Raw genomic sequence first — 24,652 nt, 5'->3', positions numbered from 1 at the left:
CTTTTCTCCAAAAGAAATCAAGTACCACTCTAAGAGAAGTATTCTTTTTGTTGATCAAGTATTGAAGTCTGGTTTGAAAATTTATGGTGAAATATCTTCAAACATTAAAATGATCCATAGAACATAATTCAGCTCTAGGTTTTGGTCTTAATGTTTAAATGTTAGCATTTTCTTCAAGTAAAAATTGATAGGAGTTGTCCAAAAAGTACTCAGCACAGCTAACCGTAGGAAACCAAGATAGTGACCCTAGGTATATGAGCACACATTTCAATTCTCCTTGTCTTCGAAACCAATATTTATTTGTCCCTCGTTGTCATGCCATAACATTGACCAAGTTATATTCTAGGTTGTCATCTTTCTCCTGCGGTTTTTGGACATAATCTTGAGCTGTTAAAATATTGAAGCCAGTTCCAGTCTACATCATGTGTTTAATAGCTTAATAAGAGATTGCAAATTCACTTTCATGAAAGAACATGACAGTATAAGTAATGTCTTGATTAAAAAGTGGATCTTCTGAGCATAATCTTGTTGCTCGATACTCTGATGCACACATTTGTGAAGGACGATCATCACGGCATCCACCTTTCCCAGTGGGGAATAAATGTGGATGATGTCTTGCTTCCAAAGGTTTTTCCCATGCAGTAATTGACTATTCTTTGGCCTCCCTCATCTAATAGAGTTCTAATCCATCACTCATCATATCTTTTTAATGAAGTGGGACTATACTATAATGTGCATTATGTATTTAGCATGTTCAGGAATGATCTTTTTAAGTTGTCCAGTAACATTTTATGGTCTAAGAGATAAATAAGAGGGTGAGATAAACTGTTCTATGTCCAAATCCCTAGAGTAGATCACAAAAGCAGGAGGGAGCACACTGCCTGGCATACCTGTACACAATTAGCCTAGATGCAGTGTGGTAAATGTAGTGCATGATAACACGCACTTCAGTTGAAAGTCTTCAGTATTCACCATTGTTGGTGCTGCCAGTGCTCTGTATCTCTAGACACATGTTTCAGGATTGTCGCAGAGTCACTTTGAATTTTGTCAGCAACAGAGGGGCACACGATCAAGGGAGAACCACGATCCCCAGAAGACAGCGCGGCTGAGAGCCGCCCGACCGCTACACCCCCACACCACAGGTGGATTGAACCAGCCTCTCATTCCTGTCCTGCGGGACGCGCGCAGGGCCAAGGGCGGGCCCGTTCGAGGCCGAGAGAGGCTGGGCTGAGCCCTTCCTCCTAGCTCTTCACCCAAATTGGTCAATCCGACTCCTCAGTAAGTGAAGATATTTTTCTTTTTTGTTGTATGGACAAACTGCTAGCATCATTAAGTTGAGCCAAGAAATGGCAACACGTGAGGGGCGCCAGAAAAGCCACTGGAGTGGGCTATGTGGCAGGAACATTAGATCAATTTATCACAAGAGCCTCATCAGTTTTGGCCCATGAGATCGCTATTACTGAACGGAGACTGTCCATGGATCCCCTTTTTGCTAAAAGGTCGTTCTTGGGGGAGATAATGAATGTTCGTTCCCCTCAGGGAAACTCTCCGTCTTCTTTACCTCAAATCCCATGCATGCTGAGTACAGGGTTGCAGCAGAACAATAGTTCAGTAAGTTCTAGGGAGGATCACCCACCGCACCGTTCAGTGTTAGCAGGTGTCGAACTGCAAAAATCTCCTGATAATAATGTATCATGTACTGCCCCTGTCCACAATCAGCCTAGCAAGTCGAAGGATTATGCGCAGGGGGCAATTCCGAAGAGGAAGTGAGGAGGAACGCAGCAGAAGGGAAAGAACCCGAAAGTTCCCACGCTGAGCAAACCGGAGGAAACCCAAAAGATGGTCCACCTACCTGCTGAAGTGCCACTCCAAATCCCCGAAGTAGTAAATGAGGGATTTTAGCTGAAAGTTGCACTGGCTTGCCAAAGCCCAATGACGAATATTGGCTAAAAGTGGGTACTGTATTGAATACGGCATTGGAACCGTTAATAAGGAGATTGTCGTCCATAGAGGCAAGGCTTGTGGAACTCGAGTCCTCATTGACTTCTGTTGTGAGCTCTTTGGAAAGCAATGCAGTGGGTTACGGTTTGGGTGGAGACACCCAGAGGGATGGGGGGAGTCAGTCAGTGGTATTGGCGGGTCCTAAAGTAGCAACAACTGTTGGTGTGGGTCTCCGTCCAAATGCCCAAAACAACACCAGGCTGGAAAAACCTATCACAGCAACAACTTTGGGTATAGAGCCCCAGGGTGGCCCTAGCACTGCCAATGGAGTAGCACAGAAACAGCTCCAGTCAAAGGATCTAACCCAGAGTAGAGACCAGAGTGAAAAGGAGGCAGAAAACTTGAATTACCATTTAGATCTCCGCCCTGAGTGCTCACCTTATGTCTCTGCTTTGACTTGCATCCCAGTACTTAAGCAAGGGCAAATTGAAACCTATGAGCAATTAAAGAACAAGACAATCCATTGGTTAAATGTTAACAGACCACTCCCCCGTGATGTACAGTCAAAAATGTTATTTGTAAGAAGGGTGGGCTGGGTAGGACCAAACCAGAAAAATACCCGAGGGAATTGTATTGTGGTTAATTTTAATGATCCAAGGGCTGTTGAACATGTTTGTTGGAGTGATCAGCCAATTGCACATGTACAAACACTTATACAAGTTAGGGATTTGAGTTTCTTTTATAGCCCCCCAGACTTCATGTACAATATAGGGTATTTTGAGCTTGTGAGGGGTAGGAGGGGCCACCCACCTAAGAGGAGTATGTACTCAAATGGAGAAAATGGCGGCCAACAGTTCGCATTACCTCTGTACAACAGATTTGCTCGGGTTGATTCAGGGGATTGACTGACTCTGGTCGACGCTAAACAACCTGAACATCTGGTTGAATTGACTACTGGAGGGGTAACATTGTGTGGTGATTTATGGCAATCCCCTGGATTACTGGGGACAGAGGATCCCAATAATTCGGAAACACTGAAGTTGGAGGAAAATGGGGGCGTTGACGCGGATGATATTTTTCTGAGGCTGAGCACCTATGATAGCGGAGAAGCAGTTCTTCACAATTTAGAAACTGAGCAGCCAGAAGTAGAACATAGTAATCGAGGGACTACTCCAGAGGTTGGCGACCCTGGGATCGCTCCTGACTACACCAACCATGGGCCCACTGATAGAACTCGGTCACAGGGAATGGGTGGTCTTAGAATTCTATCGTGGAATATTGCTGGTCTCACCTCTAAACTGGAACACGCAGATTGGGGGGAATACATTGACTCCCATGAGATATGCCTGTTCCAGGAAACTTGGGCGGTAGAGCCACAATACAGGGCTGGCTTTGTAACATATTCTGAGGGGGCTGTAAAGGGTCCCAAGGGTAGACCATCTGGTGGCCTATGTTTATGGGTGGCTACACACATAGGATGTAAGGTTAAAAGAATTGAGACAAATTCCCCAGACCTAACGTGTATTCTCCTTACACGCAAGAATCTATTCAAACTGGTCATTATTAATATTTATTCCCGACCGGTACAGAATGGTGGGACTTCACCAACTATAGATAGTTTGGTTACCCTTTTGAATAATTTAGTAGGCAATTCAAATCTCATAATTTGTGGAGATTTTAATTGCCACTTTGAACCACTGAATGGTATCATACACCCAGTCACCAGCGAGGAGGATTCCATCTGGGCAATACCTGCCCCAAATATGTATCCAATTAAACGATCAACCCCCTTAATTATGCAACTAACTTCCCTAACACTGCGTTTTTCACTAAGGGCCTGTAATGGCCGGTTTTATGGTGATAATCCTGGCCGGCCCACCTTTAAAAGGGTTGGTCAGGCCACGGTTATAGATTATATTTTGATTAGTATAGAGTTATGGCACCTTGTTGTGGACTTTATGGTAGTAGAACAATGTGAAAGTGACCATAACCCCCTAGCTATTGAGCTACAATATCAGTGGCGTGGCCCGAGAGGAGATAATATTGAGAAGCACCAAAACAAATTGGTTATTGTAGAAGGGGGGAGAAGGGTCAGATGGGCTAAGCTAAATCACTCAGAGGAATCGATGGCAAATCTCTACGCTAGTATCATACCTGTTCTGGAGAGATCCAGAGCTGTTGCGGCAAACACAACACACCCCAGCTTTCATAGAGAAACAGGTGTTCTACACCAAGAGTTGATCTGGTTCTGGCTGGTTTTTTTTTAAGAGCGGTACTCCTAATCATAAACCAGGTGGCATGAGGAAATCGTGGTATTCGAAAAAGTGTAAGGCAGCGAAATTAAGTTTGTTGGCCGCCCTAAAGGGCACAGATTGCACCCGGATCAAGGAGGCAAGTGCGCCCTATAAGAAAATAATTGTAGATGCGAAGACTGAGAGGGAGACAGAAAGATAGTTGGAGATCAGGAGGGCCTTGGACCAAAAAGATAGTAAAAGCTTTTGGAACTTATCATGAATGAATGATTGTTGACCTTCTGAAGTAGAGAGTAACAAGTGAAATGTGGGGGTACAGGCAATACTGCTCACAGTTTTCTCAGGTTTAGTATCACTCCCAGATCACAGGTGCATTCCAGATGATGTGTTTCTCCTTACTGAAGAAGAAAAATTATCCTGAAACACTGTTGAGAGATACACAGCACTGACAGCACCAACAATGGTGAATACTAAAGACTTTCAACTGAAGTTAATGTTATTATTCACTGCATTTACCACACTGCATCTGGACTAATTGTGTGCTGGTATGCCAGGCATTGTGCTCCCTCCTCCTTTTGTGATGTAATTTAAGAATTTGGACATTTAACACTTTATCTCACTCTCTTATTTATCTATTGGAACAGAAAATGTTACTGTGACTAAAGAAAGTGTTATCATGCACTGCATTTACCATGATGCATTGGCACAAACTGAGTGCTCGGATGTGAGGTGATGTGACCCCACCCTCTTGTTGTTTCAAAAGTCTCCCTAGAGCTAATGAGCTGACAAGCTCTGGCTGATGCACCTGCACCCATTAAGTGGTACAGAGATGTGAGAAGACTATGGGCAGAATTTTAGAACCTACAAAATGTGTTGCTCTCTACTGAAGAAAGACAAATATCCCGAAACACGTGTCTAGAGAAACACAGCACTCGCTGCATCAGCAAGTGTGAACAACTAAAGACTGTCACTGAAGTAAGTGTTATCATACACTGCCTTTACTGTGATGCAGTGGGGCAGGGTGAGTGCTGGGAGGCGAGGCAGTGTGTTCCTACCCTCTTTTTTCTTCTTTATAGTAAATGTTTTTTGAAGGTAAGATATAGCCTTGTGAACCTTGTCAATACTTATTATTTCATGTCAATTCTTTTTACCTTTTGTAGGTCTCCATTGACTATAACCAGTTCTCTAAACTCCGTGTGTAACAAGTGGTAAAAACAAATTTAAATCTAAGGGAAGGAAAACTACTTTTATTTTCAGTGCATGAACTAATTCACATGGGTGGAATTTTTCTGATTTGGTAGCATCCTGATAATTGTTTGAAAAGGTTGTAGAGTTTGAATCAAATACTTTCATATACATTAAATTGAAGTAGCTCAGATGGTATTAGATACATTTCAAAATTGTTATGAATATCCTGGGAAGGAATTAAGTTATGATCTAGTTTTCCTAAGCAGTTGTTGCATATTAGCTGATAGTCATAAAAACATATATTTCTTCCTCAATTAGATATAGAAAAACAAGTAGTCAGGCAATTTTGTTCTTATCCTCAGTTTTGTCAATAAGGTCTGTAGGTTTCATTGTTTTTAATAATGTGTTCTGCTGCAGAAAATGCAAATTTGATTTAGTATTTCAGAAATGGTTTCTTGAAACTGAAGAATGGCCATTTTGAAATTGACCAAGTTCAATAATGGATTCCCAGTGGATTCTTAGTGAAGTCAACATGTGTAGAGTTGTTGTTGTCACATACTGCACCAGAGTATTTGCATTGGATGTGCTGTGTAGGACTGTTCACTTGAGCTGGATTTGATTGCAGTAGAGCATTACTGGGTGTTGTAATTGCAAGGATCGCAGTTTTCCAAAATATAATTTGTGGATACATTTTCGTATAGATGAATGATGTGTGGAAAGCATCTTGATGTGATGAAGGTGAAGTCACATACGTAATGTTTAAGTCAATTTAAAGAATGTCCTTGTAGGTTACAAATTATACGAACTGGGCACAGTTCCATGGTTTGTTGTAATATAGCTTTTTTAAGAATAGTTGATTTTTTACATGTAACTACAAAATGTCTTAGCTTCAGAATGGAACTAAATAGAATTTTGAAAATGGAAGTGCAATTCTATTCATAAACAGTTGTTTTCACTCTTGTACATCATCTGCAGAAATATTTGTTTTTTTACAATTTGCTTGCCCTATCCATAATACACTTCTATGTAACACTTCATAACAATATCCTTCATCTGTGACGCAAAGTACACAAATACAGTGTTGATGGGAAGTCTCTCCATGAAAGTATGGTTCAGTACTGGAGGTATGTCTTCAATTTCCCTGGAAAATTGTGCAGAATGTATTCTTGTTCTTTCTTGCATAGCTTATGTATTTAATCAGTTGAAATCAAATGATAATGCTTTTTATCTGATTAATATTAGAAAAAATATTTTCCTTTTCGCATGAAATGCTTTTTTCAACAATACCAGGAACATATTGTTTCTGTACGAGTGTGTCAGTTTTCTTCCTCATGAAAGCAAGTTTTTGGAGTAGATTTTTGAGTACACAAGTTTTTACTGCTTTGCTGTCATGTTCTTAAAATGTTTTTATCTTATCATAATGAACACGTTTTTAGAATATTCATTATTTTTGGACTTGTAATGTGTACTTGCTAATTTTGTTCTGTTAGGGATTGTTTCACAGCAAGGTTATTACTAACCATCCAGGGCGCGTAGAAAAAATCTTCATATTGTTAGTAGTCTTACAGTACAGTTGTTTGTCTTTACAGGTCTTTGTACTATCTGTGCATTTTTTGTCTCCTTTGTCTGCTGCATAGCTTCATGTTTTGCCTCTTGTGATAAGATTTTGTAGGCATGTTTATAATTTGGAGCAATTATGGTGGTTGAAACACATAACACGTATTAATTTCACAAGTAAACAAGTGTATACAGCATGACATTTCCCTGGTTTGGCTACATAAACTTGAAGTATATTTGACCTCAGAGTATGACATAATAACATTTACTTGCTGTATGATGCAATTTGTAGTTAATGATGTGTAATCTGTAGTAGTTTTTGTATAATTTGTCAGAACAAATAGAGCTGTTTTGCTTTCCAGCAGTCACCATGGTGGCTATGGTTGGAGATGATGTTTAGTATTATTGGGCTATGTTTGTGGCCCAGCTACTAAGACCAACCAATCAGATTTATTGTGACTTCTTTCTTTTTATGTTTTATATTTGGTATGTATTTGTTTATTGGTTATTGACACCGTTTACATTGTTTAATGACAGTCGACTGTGTGGCCTAGCACTGCGCCCAATCCCATGCACCCACCCATGATATGTTCTATGATATAATTGATAACATCACTGCAACATTAAAAATGACACTGTGCATGTTAGGGGCAGCATTTATACTTACTTTAGGACATAAATTATAGTTACATGAGGATTAACTGGTGAATTTCAGTGTTTCTATGTATATTTGGGAGTGTATGCATTTATATATAGATATATATATATGCACACACTCATCTATATGTCTGTGTGTGCATATAAATAATATATATATAAATATAAAGTATATGTATATTATATATATATATATATATATATATATATATATATATATATATATATATATATATATTTATATATATATATATAGCTCCTTCAATGTGTGCGAAAAGAGTTGTTCAGCCAAAGTGCCCTAGGTGCTCGTTGAACACCCGCTCCTGGTCGTGTTTGCCTAAAGAACACACTCTTCAGTTACATTTAGGAACAGAACGGCACTCATTGTAGTACCATGAATCTTATTTATTTTATTTTAGAATGGCAGATACAAAATGTAGAGCTTTAGACGCGTTTCGGCATGAAAAGCCTTTCTCGTCAAGAGTGATGCTGTAAATTTTGAAGCTCATTACGATGTAAGGTGGAAATCCTCCGCCTGACATTCTGAAGCTTTTCCGACCGCCTCGGAGCCCTTCTGACCAACTAGGTTGGTTTACAGCCCGATGTTCGTGGTCGGAATTAAACCAGCTGGTCATTCCGACTCAGTTCCATCCGACTCACGGAATATTCCTGTCGGTCAGAACTGCATTGTTAACCCCTATGGACAGTGTTTCTGTTGTTGGGATTATGATGACGGTTTCCAACAGCCTTTCCACTCGGGCCTTTCTGACATGGAAAAACTGGCAGGAAGTGACTTGGGGGCATCTGGCAGGGCCCGCTAGCCCCCCATGACTACGGTTGGTGGCCGAGGGGGGTACCTATGGAACACACCCCAGTTCCCCATAGCAGCCTGTTTTACGGCTGGTTCTCGGGCATAACACGAGCTCCCATAGGAAACAATGGGACTCTAACTGAACACTGTTCAGTCGCCTCGTAATCCGGCAGTCGGAACCGCCAACCCCAATTCGGTCGGTCCTGAGTCCAAGGCAGTTATATGGACTGAATATGATTCGGTTCCTATTTGAGATTTACATCCAAAATGAAACTGAATTCCACATGAGTAACATTTGTCCACAAGCACTTGACGAAGATGATGCTGCAATATAAGTATATTGTCCTTTTTGCTAAATATTTGCACCTAGGCATTTTTGTTCAAATTAATTTCGCATGAGTAGCATTTGGCAACTAGGGCTTGATTGTGACATGTTGAACCATAAGTACATTGTTTTCCCTGGTTTTCTTTTTCCTTTCTTTTATTTTAAACCCAGCAATGCATTATTAGTATGTTCTGTATTCTCAGCAATCATGTGCACAAGAAGGTTTAAACGTTGATTGCAGTTTTTTTGCTATGTTTATCGCTCGCATTGTAATGTATGGCTATGACAAGCTTGTAAAAATGAAAATGAAATGGCATCTCCCATGATTTGACCACGGTTTCACTAAGCAGAGACACCTAATTGACAACAAGAATAAAAATTAAGGGAACTTTGAGTGTTGCTGTCTTGTGTTTGGAGGAATGATCGATTGTTGGCATGGTCAGTGACATCACTGATGACATCACAAATGATATCACTGATGACACCACTGATGGCATCATCCAGTGACTGTGAGTGTTAAATATATATACCAAGGTTAGTTGGTGAATCAGTGGGATGATTCAGTTGATGCATGACTGACAGTATTCATGAGTCATTGGCTATATGGATTAGTGAGTGCGTGTGTGTGTGTGTGTGTGAGGAGCTATATGGGTGAGCGAGTGTGTACATGGCTGTGTAGGTGAGTAAATGTCACAGTGGTATATGGGTGAGTAACTGGGTATGTGGAGGCAGTGTAGATGGGTGATGGTTATATGAGTGACTGTATGGGTGAGTGAGGGAATGTGAGAGTGGCAGTATTGGTGAGTGTGTGCTTGCGTCAGTGACTGTGTAGGTGAGGGAGTACATGTTAGTATCTGTATGAGTAAGTAAGTGAGTGTGTGTGTAGCTGTATGGGTGAGTAAGTGGCTGTATGACTGACTGTATGAGTGAGTAGGTGTGTGAGTAGCTCTTGGGTGACTGACAGTGTGTGAGTGACTGTATAGGTATATGAGTGGATATGTTAGTGACTTTATTAGTGAGTGAGTGGGTGTATAAGTGACTGTATGGGTGAGTGAGTGGATGTGTTTGTGCATGTAGATCTGTGAATCAGTGAGTGAGTACTGGCATGGGTCTGAATTGGTTTGTGAATGGTTGTGTGGCAGTGGGTGTATGAAAAGTTCTATGGAGGTGTGAGTCAATTTGCTAGTGATTTTGTGAATGATCTCATCAGTGATGTCACTGACCATATTATGAGTGAAGTAATATCTGAAGTCATAAGGAGTTCATTTTGGGGGCACAATTTATAGTTAGCTACTAAATGTCACTGTTTTTTTATAAGTGGAATCTAAGCCTAACTAAAACGTACCTATAGCCTTTGTTTTTTTCACTGTATTTCTAAGTTTTGTTTATTCCATTTCTTAACTATAATGTCCCTATAACCTTCCTTTTGAGTGAATTTTGATGTGGTTACAGGGAGGATTTTGAGTTTTAAAGACACACATTCCCCTACTGCTACGGACCTGTTACCTAAAGATCAGGGCAGAAGATTGAAATGGGCAAATTTGGTCCCGGAAAATTTCTTACATGATGTTTTGAACAAGGTTGAAATGGAGGTGGGAATATGCTTGGACCAACTAGCCTCTAATATTGGGGGGGGGGGGGAGAACCCTACTTTGGAATGTTCCATCCCAGATGAGTTGTGGCTCGCACATTTTGGAAGTATTTATTCACAGCTGAGCCACGAGCCCCCTCAAGAGCCCAAGTTTCGAGCCAATTTGGGTCTATAACAGCTTTTGTGGAGGCAGATGTGGAAAAAGCAATAAACAAAACACAAATTAACAAGGCACCGGGTCCAGACGGGGTCCCAGTGGACCTGTACAAGAGTGCCCCGAAATTTTGGGCCAAGATCCTCACCAATGTTTTCAATGCTACTAGAGGAAACAACTTCCCGGAGTCCTGGGCTAAGTCCATTATTATACCTATCTTCAAAAAGGGTCAACGTGGAGACCCGGTCTGTTACAGGCCCATCTCCCTAATTGACTCCGCCGTTAAAATCTTAGGCAGAGTCATACTAGGTAGGCTTACATACTGGCTAGAGGATAGTGGAATTATGTCGAATGCCGAGTACAGCTTAAGAGCCAGGAGAAGCACTCTGGATCAGTGTCTTAATCTTCAACGTTTAATCAGCAAATATACGGTCGCTAAGGAGGGGTCCCTATACATGGCTTTTATGGACCTCTCCTCAGCCTTCGACCTAGTTAATAGGTCGAAGCTGTGGAAGGCCCTTTTAGGAATAGGCATTGATCCCCCTTTGGTCGGATTTTTAGCTGATCTCCACTGCGGTCTCCTAGCCTCAGTCAGAGTCACTCAAGCGGGGAGGTGCACAAGCCACTTTAGGTCAGAGAGGGGGGTCAGGCAAGGCTGTATCTTGGCCCCCCTTCTCTTTACACTTTATATAAATGCCTTAGAGCCTGCATTAGCAGAGGCAACTGTAGACGTACCGCGTGTAGGAGACACCAACATCCCGGTCCTCCTATACGCGGACGATGCGGTTCTTCTAGCCCGATCAGGCGTTGCTCTAAATAGACTATTACCATCCTTTGGTGACTTTATGATGTCACTAGATTTGAAAATTAACACCTCTAAATCCCAGGTTATGGTGGTGGGGCCCTGTGGTAGGAAAATGAAAAGTAAATGTAGTTCTTTCTTTTGTACGGGGGAAGAGGTTAAAAGGGTTCCCATCTTTTCTTACTTGGGTGTCATCTTTGATGAGAAAGGAACTTGGGGCCCCCAACAGAAGTTCAAATGTAACGCAGTTGCCAGGTCGTCTGCTGGGATTCGCCAAACGGTTGGGAGCCAGACCAATGGAGGCTATACTTAAAGTATATAAAGCAAAATGCCTGGCAATAGCCACCTATGGCTCCGCCATTTGGGGATATACAAATCAGGATGACATCCAGAAGGTGGAGAATAAATTTATTAGATCCCTTCTCTCTGTACCACAGTCAACCCCGACCTTTTCAACCCACTCGAAGTTGGGGTTGGTATTCGTTACAGACTTACTGAAATCCGCCCCTGTAATTTGTTGGATCAAAACCTGGCTTAACCAGGAAATCTCCTTGAACCATTTGATTCTAAAGGATTGCTAAGCTGTGGATAAAGCCCACAAGATCCCATGGCTGGTCTATATTAAAGCCATGTTTACGAAATTAGGAAGACCTGAGCTTTTCCATTCTCCCGGTTGTATAAAAAGAGAAGATGTGAGGGAGATTAAAGCTGCCTTGTTAAACCTATTTACTGTTGAGCGGGAGGCAAAGGAGATGGAGAAACCACTTGTAAGAAGGAACTATGGACTGATAACTGCCCCCGGACTTGAACCTTATCTTCTTGTGGTAACAAGACCGTTTCATCGATTTGTTTTAATCAGATTTCGTTTTAATCTAATACATTTTATGCTTGGTTCTTTTTCTACCTGGGACACACAAGAAGAGGCTAAACCCTGTGACTCTGACAATTTCTCAAGACAGGACACACTACATTTTATGATGTTTTGTGACAATTACGCAGAAATGAGGAAAAAATATTTATTCCTGATTCTGAGGGAGGCGGGTTTTCTCCAGGTGAGGCCCGCTCTCCTGTTTTTGCAACTTTTATCTAGCGCACAAGTCACTTTCCATGTAGCTAGTTACCTGGCAGCGTGTGTCCGTATTAACAAAGGTCGCCGTAGGTCACAGTGTATTTCCTCCCAGTGTATGAATTAATTGTATATTGGCTGTTTTTATCTGTCTCATTGAGAAATAATTTAACTGTGTTTTAATCTATGTGTTTTTTTATACACATACTGTCTGTATCCCTAATGAATTGCTGTTGTCTACTCCCTGTGATGTATTTATATCTATGTCTCTTTTTTTGATTTTTATTATTCGAATAAAAGTATTTTGACTGACTGACTGAGTGAATTTATAAGGTTTTTTAAATGTTAATTCTTCACAATAGTATCGCTACAACCTTTGGATTTTTCAGTGAATTACTATGGTTTTTTAAGTAGTAAAGGCATTTGCAGAGTGGTGGAGAAAGGGGGTAGGGCCTCTGAACAGCTCTCAGGAATCCCACTGTGTAGGATTTGCAGAAAGTGCCAGAGGGCTTCTTAGCCCCCACGGTCCCAGCATACAAGAGGACTTCATCCCCCAACCAGTAGTGCACCAGGAGACTCATTTGCAGAGTGGTGCAGAAAAGTGATGTGGCCTCTGAAGACCTCTTAGCAATCCCGCTGTGCGGGAGTTACTGGAGGTAACTGGAGGGGTTATTTGCACACCAAGGATACTCAGCAGCCAAGGGGACTTCATGCCCCAACTAGTAGTGCACCAGGAGGCATGTTTGCAAAGTGGTAGAGAAAGGAGGCGAGCCACGAAGACCTCTCAGCAATCCTGCAGTGTGGGACTTACTGAAGGTAACAGGAGGACTAGTTGGCCCACAAGGACGTTCTTGGGGCCAGCAACTCCTCCTGTTACCTCCAGTAAGTCCTAGACAGCGCGATTGCTTAGAGGTCTTTGGAGGCCATGCCCCTTCCTTTGTGTGATTTAGGATCACGGAGGCCTGAGGAGGTGACGGTCTGGACTGTGGGGGGGTCCTTGCCACCCCCCCTGTATTATGTAAATTGAAAGACCCTAGGAAGATGGCGATCCCCGGGGCTGCTGGGGGGGTCCGCATGGCCCTCTGCTTTGTTTATAGATGAAGCCCTGGGGCGTGGCAGTCCCAGGGGTTTGGGGGGGGTCTGCGTAGCCACCAGCATTATGTAAATTTGAAGCCCCGGGGAAGTGGTGACCCCCCGGGGCTGATGGGGGTGTCTGCATGGCCCCCACTTTGTTTATAGATGAATCCCCAGGGAGGTGGCAGTTCCCAGGGCTTAGCGGGGTTTAAGAGCCCCCCATTTATAAAAATGTAAGCCCCGGGGAGATGGTTTTTGGGCTACCAGATATCTATATTTTCTAAACTTAAATATCTCTTCAACTACTGATGGATTTACACCAATCACAGAAAGCATGCTTTCTGGACCACCATTCAGCTTTCTGGCAAATTTGGTGTAATTCCATTTATTGGTTCTGGTGGAGTCGTCTTCAAAAAATGAAAATTCCCCATAGACCTAATGTGGGGAAAATGTGCTTTTTTCTCAGCCCTCACTTGACAGATCACCCCATGTCTTTCAATACAGCAGCTAAACCAAAAACAGGCCATTTTTGAAAAATTCATGAAGATTTGTCAAGCAGTGCTAAAGTTATTGGCAAAACATAAAAAGCTTCTCCTATGGAAACTTTAGCCCTTACTATAACTACCTTACTGGTACCGCCAGTAGATAATATATATATTTGTTGATAGATAGATATTTAGGGTGGGAATGGGTTTTCTGGTGGTAAGGGGTTTTTGGGGGGTTTAGGGTGGGTATGGGTTATTGAGAGGTAATGAATTTCTCAGGGAATAGGATGTGTATGCATTTTTGTGTGGCAAGGGTATTTTCAGGGTTTAGGGTGGACATGGGTTATTTGGGTGGCAATGGAATTTTTAAGGTTTAGCGTGATTATGGGTTTTTGGGTGGTAATGCACCTTTTAGGGTTTAGCATTAGTATGGATTTTTGGGTGGCAAGGGATGCTTTAGGGTTTAGGATGAGTATGGGTTTTTGGGTGGCAAGATATTTTTTTGGGTTAGGGTCGGTGTGAGTTTTTGGGGGATAAGGGATTTTTAACGGTTTAGGGTGGGTATGGGGTTTTTGGGTGGCAAGCATGTTTTTAGTAAGTATGGGCCACAAATCTGTTCTGCCCCCGAAATTTGCAGATTTTTGGCAATTTCTCAATCTGCGAATCTCTTGAAATTGCCGCACAATTTGCAAATTCGCTCGCGGGAGGATTTTTTTTTTTTTGATGGCCAGCTCACTCAAGGGACCAAAGTTACAGGCACACACGGTCACTGGAGGCAAATCTTCTGGCCCTTTACGCAGCTGCAGTGTAGGAAAAGCACCATACATTTACCCAATGAGGTAGCACTTACCGATTAGCCAGAACGTACTCCAGTTGAGTAGAGGTATTGCACAAAACGGTGGCATCTTCGTGGATAACTATGAAGGGCAGGATTCATTCTGGCACAAGGCTCCTGTCACGAAAATTAAACCTCAACAGGAAGCACTTACAGATATAAATAAAGCAGGTGCCCGAGTTGAAGCTCAAATTAAGTAACGTTTTAATCAGCCCAAAACATTAGTGAGCACGTTCAAGACTGGGCAAGTGTCGTTTAACCCCATATCTGCAGTCAAAAATTTGCTGTAATACTTGAGGGAGGTCTTTTCATCCATGAGTTTCTCGAGCGCAACCCCCGTGTAGTTCCTGTGACCAGGAGGCTGCTTTCTCCTCATCTGCTGCCCTGCTCGCTCTCTGACCCTTACAAGAGGCATGTGAACACGCATAGAAGACCCGGGTCACTCTTTGCATCGATGAGTTTCTCGAGCGCAACCCCCCCGTGTAGTTCCTGTGACCAGGAGGCTGCTTTCTCCTCATCTGCTGCCCTGCTCGCTCTCTGACCCTTACAAGAGGCATGTGAACACGCATAGAAACCCCGGGTCACTCTTTGCATCCATGAGTTTCTCGGGCGCAACACCCGTGTAGTTCCTGTGACCAGGAGCTGCTTTCTCCTCATCTGCTGCCCTGCTCACTCTCTGACCCTTACAAGAGGCATGTGACCACGCATAGAAGCCCCAGGTCACTCTTTGCATCCATGAGTTTCTCGAGTGCAACCCCCGTGTAGTTCCTGTGACCAGGAGGCTGCTTTCTCCTCACCTGCTGCCCTGGTCGCTCTCTGACCCTTTATACACAAGAGGCATGTTACTTAACACGCATGGAAGCCCCGCCCGTTTGTCCCCGCACCGCACACTAGCGGTATCAAACGTCTTCCCGCCCTTTCCAAACTATGATGGACAGCTCACTCAAGGGACCTCGGCGCTGTTTGGCGCGGTGGCAAAGTTACAGGCACACATGGTCAGTGGAAACAAATCTTCTGGCCCTTTACGCAGCTGCAGTGTAGGAAAAGCACTATACATTTACCCAATGAGGTAGCACTTACTGATTAGCCAGTAGAAAGTACTCCAGTTGAGTAGAGTGCAAATCGCAAAAAAATTCACAAATTTGTGGATATTTTCTCGATTTCACGCGAATTCGCGGACTGCAGATCCGCAAAATTCGCCCATACTTCGTTTTTAGGATTTATGGTGGGTATGGGTTTTTGAGAGGTAATGGATTTTCTAGGGTTTATAGTGGGTATGGGTTTTACGGGTTCCAAGGGAATTTATATCATTTAGTGTGGGTGTGGGTTTTTCGGTGGCAAGGGATTAAGTAGGGTTTACAGTGATTATGGCTTTTTGCTTGCCAAGGGAATTTTTGAGATTTAGGGTGGGTGTGGGTTTTTGGGGGTCAAGGGAAATTTTATGGTTTAGGGTGGGTATGGTTTCATGGTTGATAAGAGATTTTTAGCGTTTAGGGTGGGTATGTATTTTTGGGTTGTAAGGTATTTCTTAGGGTTTAGGTGGGTATGGGTTTTTGGTTGGCAAGGGAATTGCTAAGGTTTAGGGTGGGTATGGGTTTTTGGGTGGTAAGCTATTTTTAGGGCTTAGTGTATGGGTTTCTAGGTGGCAAGGGAATTATTTGGGTTTCTAGTGGGTATGGGTTTTTGGGTGGGAAGGGAATTTTTAGGGTTTACGGTGGGTATGGGTTTGTGGGTGGTAGGGGATTCTTTAGGTTTTAGGGTAGGTATGGGCTTTGGTTGGCAGGGGAACATTTAGGGTTTAGGGTGGGGATAGGTTTTTGGATGGTAATGAATTTTTTAGGGTTTAGGGGGTATGGGATTTTGGTTGGCAAGGGAATTGCTAAGGTTTTGGGTGGGTATGGGTTTTTGGGTGGTAAGATATTTTTAGGGCTTAGTGTATGGGTTTCTAGGTGGCAAGGGAATTATTTGGGTTTTTAGTGGGTATGGGTTTTTGGGTGGCAAGGGAATTTTTATGGTTTACGGTGGGTATGGGTTTGTGGGTGTTAGGGGATTCTTTAGGTTTTAGGGTAGGTATGGGCTTTGATTGGCAGGGGAACATTTAGGGTTTAGGGTGGGGATAGGTTTTTGGATGGTAATGAATTTTTTAAGGTTCAGGGGGTATGGGTTTTTGGGTGGCAAGGGAATTCTTTGGGTTTGTGTGGGTATGGGTTTTTGGGATGGAAGGGGATTTTTTAGGTTTTAGGGTAGGTATGGGCTTTGGTTAGCAGGGAACCTTTAGGGTTTAGGGTGGGAATAGGTTTTTGGATGGTAATGAATTTTTTAGGGTTTAGGGGGGTATGGGTTTTTGGGTGGCAAGGGAGTTCTTTGGGTTTGTGTGGGTATGGGTTTTTGGGATGGAAGGTATTTTTTAGGTTGTAGGGTGGGGTTTGGTTTTTGAGTTGCAAGGGTTTTTGGGGGTTTTAGGGTGGGTATGGGTTATTGGGTGGCAAAGGAAATGTTAGGGCTTAGAGTGGGTATGGGTTTTTGTGTGGCAAGGAAATTTCTAGGGTTTAGGGTAAATATAGGTTTTTGGGTGGTAATGAATCTTTTAGGTTTTAGCGTTTGTTTGGGTTTTTGAGTGGCAAGGGATTCTTAAGGTTTAGGGTGGGTATGGGTTTTTGGGTGGTTAGGGATTTTTTAGGGTTTAGGGTGGGTATGGGTTTTTGGGTGGTAGGGGATTTTTAGGCTTTAAGGTAGAAATGGGGTTTGGACAGCTAGGACACAAAAAACAAGGTTTTAGGGTAGATATTGGTTTATGGGTGGTAATGAATTTTATAGGGTTTAGCATTTGCATGGGGTTTTGGTGGCAAGTGTTTTCTTAGGGTTTAGGGTGGGTGTGGGTTTTTGGATGGAAAGGAAATATTTAGGGTTTATTGTGGGTATGGGTTTTTAAGTGGCAAGGGAATTTTAGGGTTTAGTGTCGGTGTATTTGGGTGGTAAGGGAGTTTTAGGGGTTAGGGTGGGTATGGGTTTTTCGGTGGCAAGGGAATTTTTAGCGTTTGGTTGGGTATGGGGTTTTAAGTGGCAAGGGAATTTTAGGGTTTAGTGTGGGTATAGGTTTTTATATGGTAAGGGTATAGGGTGGATATAATTTTTTGGGTGGCATTGGAAATGTCAGCATTTAGGATGGGTGTAGGTTTTGCTGTTCCTGGGATTTTTAGGGTTTTGAGTGAGTATGGATTTTCGGGTGGCAAGGGAATATTTAAGGTTTTGGGTGGGTGTAGATTTTTCGGGGGCAAAGGCAATATTATGGTTTAGGTTGGGTTTTTCTGGGTGATAAAGTATTTTCTCGGTTTTAGGTTGGGTATGGATTTTTGGTTGGGTATAGGTTTTTGGGTGGCAAGGGAATTTTTAGGGTTTAGGGTGGGTATGGGTATTTAAGTGGCAAGAGAATTTTAGGGTTTAGTGTGGGTATAGGATTTTAGGTGGTAAGGAGTTTTTAGGGTGGGTATGTATTTATGTGTGGTAAGGTATTATTAGGGTTTACGGTGGGTATGGGTTTTTGGGTGGCAAGGGATTTTTTGGGGGTTTGGGGTGAATATGTTTTTTTGGGGTGTTAAGGGATTGTTTCTAGTTTAACGTGGGTATGGATTTTGGGTGGCTAAGGAACTTTTAGGGTTTAGGGTGGGTATGGGTTTTTGGGTGGTAATTCATTTTTAGGTTTTAGCATTTGCAAATGGTAAGGGATTTTTAGGGATTAGGGTGGGTATGGGGTTTTGGGTGGTAGGGACTTTTCTTGGGTTTTAGGGCGGTTGTGGGTATTCGAGTGGTAAGGGCTCTTTTAGGGTTTAGTGTGGGTATGGGTTTTTAGTTGACAAGGGAATTATTAGGGTTTATGGTGGGTATGGGTTTTTAGGTGGTAATGGAATTTTTAGGGTTTAGGGTGGATATACGTTTTTGAGTGGTAAGGGATTTTTTAGGGTTTAGGGTGGGTTTCGGTTTTTTGTGGGGGAATGGAATCTTCAGCATTTAGGATGGGCATGGGACTTTCGATGGCAAGGGATTTAATAGAGTTTACGGTGAGTATGGGTTTTTGGGTGGCAAGGGATTTTTTAGGGTTTAGGGTGGGTAAGGGTTTTTGGGAGGCAATAGATTTTTTTAGGTTTAGGGTGGGTGTGGGTATTTGGGTGATTAGGGATTTGTTAGCGTTTAGGGTGGGTATGGGTTTTTGGGTGGCAAGCCAATTTTGGGGATTTACAGTGGGTATGGATTTTTGAGTGGTAATGGATTTTTTATGGGTGGTACAGGTTGCAAGGGAATTTATAGCATTTAGGGTGGGTGTGGGATTTTCTGTGTCAAGGGATTCAGTGGGGTTTACAGTGAGTATGGGTTTTTGCATGCCAAGGGAATTTTTTTAGGTTTAGGGAGGGTATATGTTTTTGGGTGGTAAGGGATCTCTTTGAGGTTAGGGTGGCAAAGGTATTTTTAGGAATTAGCATGGGTATGGGTGGCAAGGTCATTTATATGTTTTAGGGTGTGTATGGATCTTTGGGTTGCAAGGAATTTGCTAGGGTTTAGGGTGGCAAGGGAATTAGGGTGGGTATGGTGTTCTGATCAACACAGGCATTTTTAGCGGTTAGTGTTAGTATGAGTTATTGCATGGCAAGGGAATTATTTATGTTTGACTTGCCTATATCTTATGTGCTGGTTGACTAATCTTCACATAATTTCCCCCCAAAAAGTGTGCAGATAAATCTAGCTGTGCTTGGAAAGTTTTGGGGGCATAGAAAAAGGCGGAGGTAAAAAAAATGCATTTCCTATGTTAATTAGCTAAAGTATTTAGACACTCCTGCAGCCCGAATCGCTAGACAGAATTACACCAAATTTGCGGGTAAGAGATCTTTAAGGGTTTAGTGTGGGTATGGGTTTTTAGTTGACAAGGGAATTATTAGGGTTTATGGTGGGTATGGGTTTTTAGACGGCAAGGGAATTATTAGGGTTTAGGGTGGATATAATCTTTTTCTTTTTTGGTGCAAATCAGTTCAGTAGTAGTATATTATAGGAAACTAAATTTGGATATCTGGGCATATGCCCTTTTGTAGTAACATAGTATATTTGCTTAAAACTCAACTTTCATAAAACACTAACAATCACTGGATGATGTATTCAGTGATGACATTTGAGTTGTCATCAGTGATCTCATGATTAATGTTACTGGCCATGTCATGAGTGATATAATATTTGAGGTCATAAGCAGGGCATTGTGGGGGCTTAAATTATAATTTGCTCAGGTAACTATAACTGCTGAATTTCACTGATTTTGTACAGCTGAACTCTGAGCCTAACTATAATGTTCCTGTAACCTTTTTTCACTTAATTTCTAAGGTTCTTTAAATTCTACTTTCTAACTATAACAACCCTGCAACTTTTGTCAGTGAATTTCTAAGATGTTTTAATGTTTAGTAAGATGTCCATTGCAATGCACATGGAGGGGGGTAAATAAAGGACCTTTCATTGTGCTGCCCCCACTCAAGCTTGCTGCTGATTCCCTCTTCCTCCTTGCTATCCATTGTTCAAGCCCATTTGTGGCTATTGTTCTGCCACTGCCCTTCCTACCTGCCCTAAACAGTTAGCTTGCTGCCCCATCCACCTCCTCCTTACCCTCTGTTGACCAAGTCCAAGCACAAACCCCTCCCTCCAGACCTCCTTGGTCTAATTTGCTAACACTGCTCTCCATTAAGTTGCGGTCCCTGCCCACATCTCCTGACCTCCAGTCCCCAACTCTATGCCTCACCATTACTCTCCTGCTTTGACTCTGGCTTAGCTTGCTGCCTCTACTCTCCTACCACTTGCCCTCCGATGTGTGTGTGCATGCCCCTGCTCCCTCCTTTTTGACCTCCATATTCCATGGACATGCCACACTCCCATCTGCTATTAGTGTTCTGTTGAGCTGCCACTGCCCCTTCTACCTGCCTAGCACAGTCAGATGACTGCTGCCTGTCCCTGGCACCTTCACCATGCCTGTCCAAGTCCATGCCCCATCGCCACTCTCCTGTCCTCCATGGTCCATTTTGCTGCCACTCCCTTCTGCTCTCCATGATCTGTTTTGCTGCAACCTCTCCTCTTGCCTGCCCTGCATGGTCTGTTGTATAGCCCCTTTTCTGCTCTCTTTTGTGTGTGTCCAGTTCCCACCTCTCCCTTCTGCCCTGCATGGTCCTTTGTGCATGCCCCTGTCCCAGCCCTCTTGCCCACTATGGCCCTTGTGCTGCCACTAACCTTCCTGCTTGCCATGCATGGTTTTCTGTGCTGCCACATCCCCTCCCACCTGCCCTATGTAGTCAGTTTGCTGACACTGACCCCTCTCCTACCTTTCCTCCAATGTCTGTGTGTATGCCAATAGAGTCTCACTGTTGCTCTCCATGGTGTGTTGTGCTTCCAGTGCCCATCCCTCCTGCCCTCAATGGTCTGCTTGTTGCTCCTGCCCTGCCACTTTGCACCCTGCCTCTGTTTTCCATTTGCATCCCATATTCCCTACCTCCTGCCTTGTCTGGTCCTTTGTCGTGCCCCTGCCCCACCCTCCAGCCCTTCATGATCTGTTATGCTGTAACTGTCCCTCCTGTCTGCGTGGTATGGTCAATTTGCTGCCCTTGGCTTTTCCCCTCTCCTCTCTGTTGTCAATGTGCATGGCCTTGTCCTCTCCCTATTGCTTTCCATGGTCCGTTTGCTGCACTGACTTCCCACGTGCCCTGTGTAGTGTAAACTGCTGCTACAACCCCTGATGATTGCTCTATAAGGTCAGTTTAGTGGCCCTGCTCATCTTACTCCTGTACTCTTTTATCTGAGTCCAAGTCCTTACCCCATTCCTCTTACCCTCCGTGATCCAATCTACCTTATTTACCAACATTTTGAACTTGTTAAGAGTGACATCTTGAAAAAGAAATCCTGGGGAATTGATTTTCCCCAATGACTCACATTGAAAAAGTGGAGCTTTTAGGCAGGAGACAGAATAAATAAAGCCCTTTTGGGCTTAAAACATCGGGAGTCTCCTGCCTGACTAGGGTCTTTTGGCATGTATGGTTGCACTGCCACTACATATTCCTTCTGCCCTCAATGATTTTTCATGTTGCCACAGCCTCTTTTGCCTGCACTGCATGGTTGGTTTGCTGCCCTTGCCCCCTTTCCTCTGCCCTCCATGGTCCGTTGTGCTTCCACTGCCCTTCCCGCCTGCCCAGCGTGGTCAACTTATTGCCTCAGCACCGTCCTCCATGATAGGTTGTTATTCCCAGAGAAATTATAGTTAGTGCTCTAAACAACTAAAATGAGGATATATTTTCTGAGTTCTCAAATAGCGACAATGCACTTTTAAATAGATTTCTATCTTTATGTTTTTTTATATAGTTGATCACTTGATTATTTGTTCCACTTAAGAGAGAGGATGTGGCGTTATGACCAGAGCTGTGGACTTTGCAACTGGGGAACCAGGTTCAGGTTTCTGCATCAGCTCAACATCCTGCGATTCTGGCAAATCACTCAATCTCCCCATGCCTACAAACAAAATCAATGTGTCCACGAGTAATGATGCTTGTGATGCACTCCAATACTTCTGGGCCACATCTGAGCTATATAATATTGCAACAAAAAAAAGCTAATTAAGTGTGTTGCACACTTGTGACATTGGGCTATGTTTGGGTGAGATTTGTGCTATACCTGGGCTCTTTTATTCTCTAGTGGCCATCTTGGGAGACTTGTCTGCTATGTAGTACCCTCATTTCCTCATTTACTGTAGTACCACAGTAGAAAATGCTTTCAGTTTTCTACTTCCATTAATTCAAGATGGCGTTCAGATGTGCCACACTTTTGGCATAAATTCAGAATGTTAGCAGTCTAGTTGCTCAATAAAACACTATTGTGAAGCTGCTGAGTTGAATGGCAATTTTATGGCAAGGCCCGGAAACCAATTGTATGCCTTCATGTTGTATTGCCTCATACACAGCAGATGGAGCCTGCGGTGAAGTGTGCCATGCTCACGCGAAGATTTTGGTGAGAGAGAGATACTTACGAGTAGGACTACACTAACTGAATTTTTCAGGCACTTTTGTGGCTCGAGAATAATCCACTATCAGAGACACTTTGCAGTGGAGGATTGTTACAGAAGTAGAGCAGGATTTGAACAACTGTGACGTCATCATTTGACGCTAGGATTTGCCTTTCTCTTAAATATGGACAACTCTGCGAAAAAAATTCAGTTGTTCCTCGTACCACAGTCCTGATGACCCCCAAGTAATAGGGCTGAAACGCGTCGACAACCGGAGAAGGAGGAATCCATTGAATATTTAATTAAAACTTAATAATGGACTAGCACACAAAAAATTTTTCTTTGAGGTGGATAGGATACCTCTAATGTGCAAAGGATTACCTCACAGTGGATCACATTGTACTTTAGGAACAGACACTTTTTGTGGAAATATTTGGAGTCTATGAAAATTATTATTTCAGATTTTTTGTAATTTTTTATGTGTTTTATATGTATGGTGTACATATTTTTTGTTGGATTTTGTTGATCAAAGTTGACAGAAAAAAAGAAAAAAGACTATTGGTCTTAACCAGATATGAATTAAGAAATAAGAAGACATCTTGCATACACTGTGTAGCTGCAAGGGTCTAGACAAAGAGCGTAGGCTATTACTAAAACCACTCTGGAACCAAAGATGCATTTGAACAACCAGGCAAGCATTAAAAGTCAGTCTTGAAGGAAATGATATTCAGTTAGCATGCAGACTGGTCCGATTTATGAGAATAGCGAAAATCATGTTAAATCTAACCGCTAATTGACAAATCGATTACAGAAGGCCACAACGTAGAACTAGCCTAACTATTAAGTACTGTTCCAAATTTTTCATACGAGGACAACCCGTGCCACTACTGTAGATCTGTTATGAGTTTCGGGGTACAGAGAGCAGCAAATCGATCTTGTTTAACAACTGCTAATTCAGAACTTTTTAGGTTTGTTTATCGTATCTTAAACCCTGCACAGTAATGAAATTTCATGTTTTACTTTTTCCACCAAAGTAAGAATACATGTAATTTTAAATGATTTTTAAATTAATCTTACTGTAATTCATGCGTATTTTGCACAGGCTGATTCTGAATGTAGTTTTGTACTGCAAACATTTTAATTAATCATGCAATAAAGATAATTGAAATAATTGAAATTGAATTAAGAAATCAATTGTGGTTTTGACCTGGAATGAATAATGAATGTGACTTATTGAAAAACATATGAAGCTGATGGGACATGGAACCAGTGTATAGGAGTAATTCATTGTACCCTATCTTGACTGTTTAGGATATTTGTTCCTCCACATCATTTTGTTTTTTGAACATATATACAGCCCAGAAAGTGGAGGTGCCTTTATGCAAACCCCCTATATATTTAGTATCATTCACATGTCAAGGTATGTAGGCACCTTCAATTCATTACAGACAGTGCAGAAAGACATGAGAAAGGTATTTGGTACGGCCAAGATTGTGGGGTCGATTCCCCGGGCCAAGAACAGGGAATCACTTGCGGATCTTTTCATGAGGGTTCAGAGCCTATGGGTATGGATATGGTTATGGATACAAAATGGAGCAGCGTGGATTTTATCCACAGAGGCTGAGGGCGAGATCATGTGGTGCACATAATGAGAGAAGAGGAAGAGGATCTTCAGGTGAGATTAAAAAATACCCTATATCTACCCAAGTGAAAATGGGTGGTATACCAACTCAGTTTGTTGCAAGGTGTAGAGAAATCATTCAGGATATTTGGGTTTTGAATATTAAATTCAGTGTTATCATATAGGTTTTTTAGGGATTCCAAAGCAAAAGGCGTGCCCAAATTTGTTGAGGTTTTCAAAGGAACAAGAGGGTATAGTGACTCTAGAAGTGAAAGCACT

Source organism: Lissotriton helveticus, chromosome 8 (genome assembly GCF_964261635.1).
Source record: "Lissotriton helveticus chromosome 8, aLisHel1.1, whole genome shotgun sequence".
NCBI lineage: Eukaryota > Metazoa > Chordata > Amphibia > Caudata > Salamandridae > Lissotriton > Lissotriton helveticus.
Note: the sequence above shows the minus strand (reverse complement) of the source record.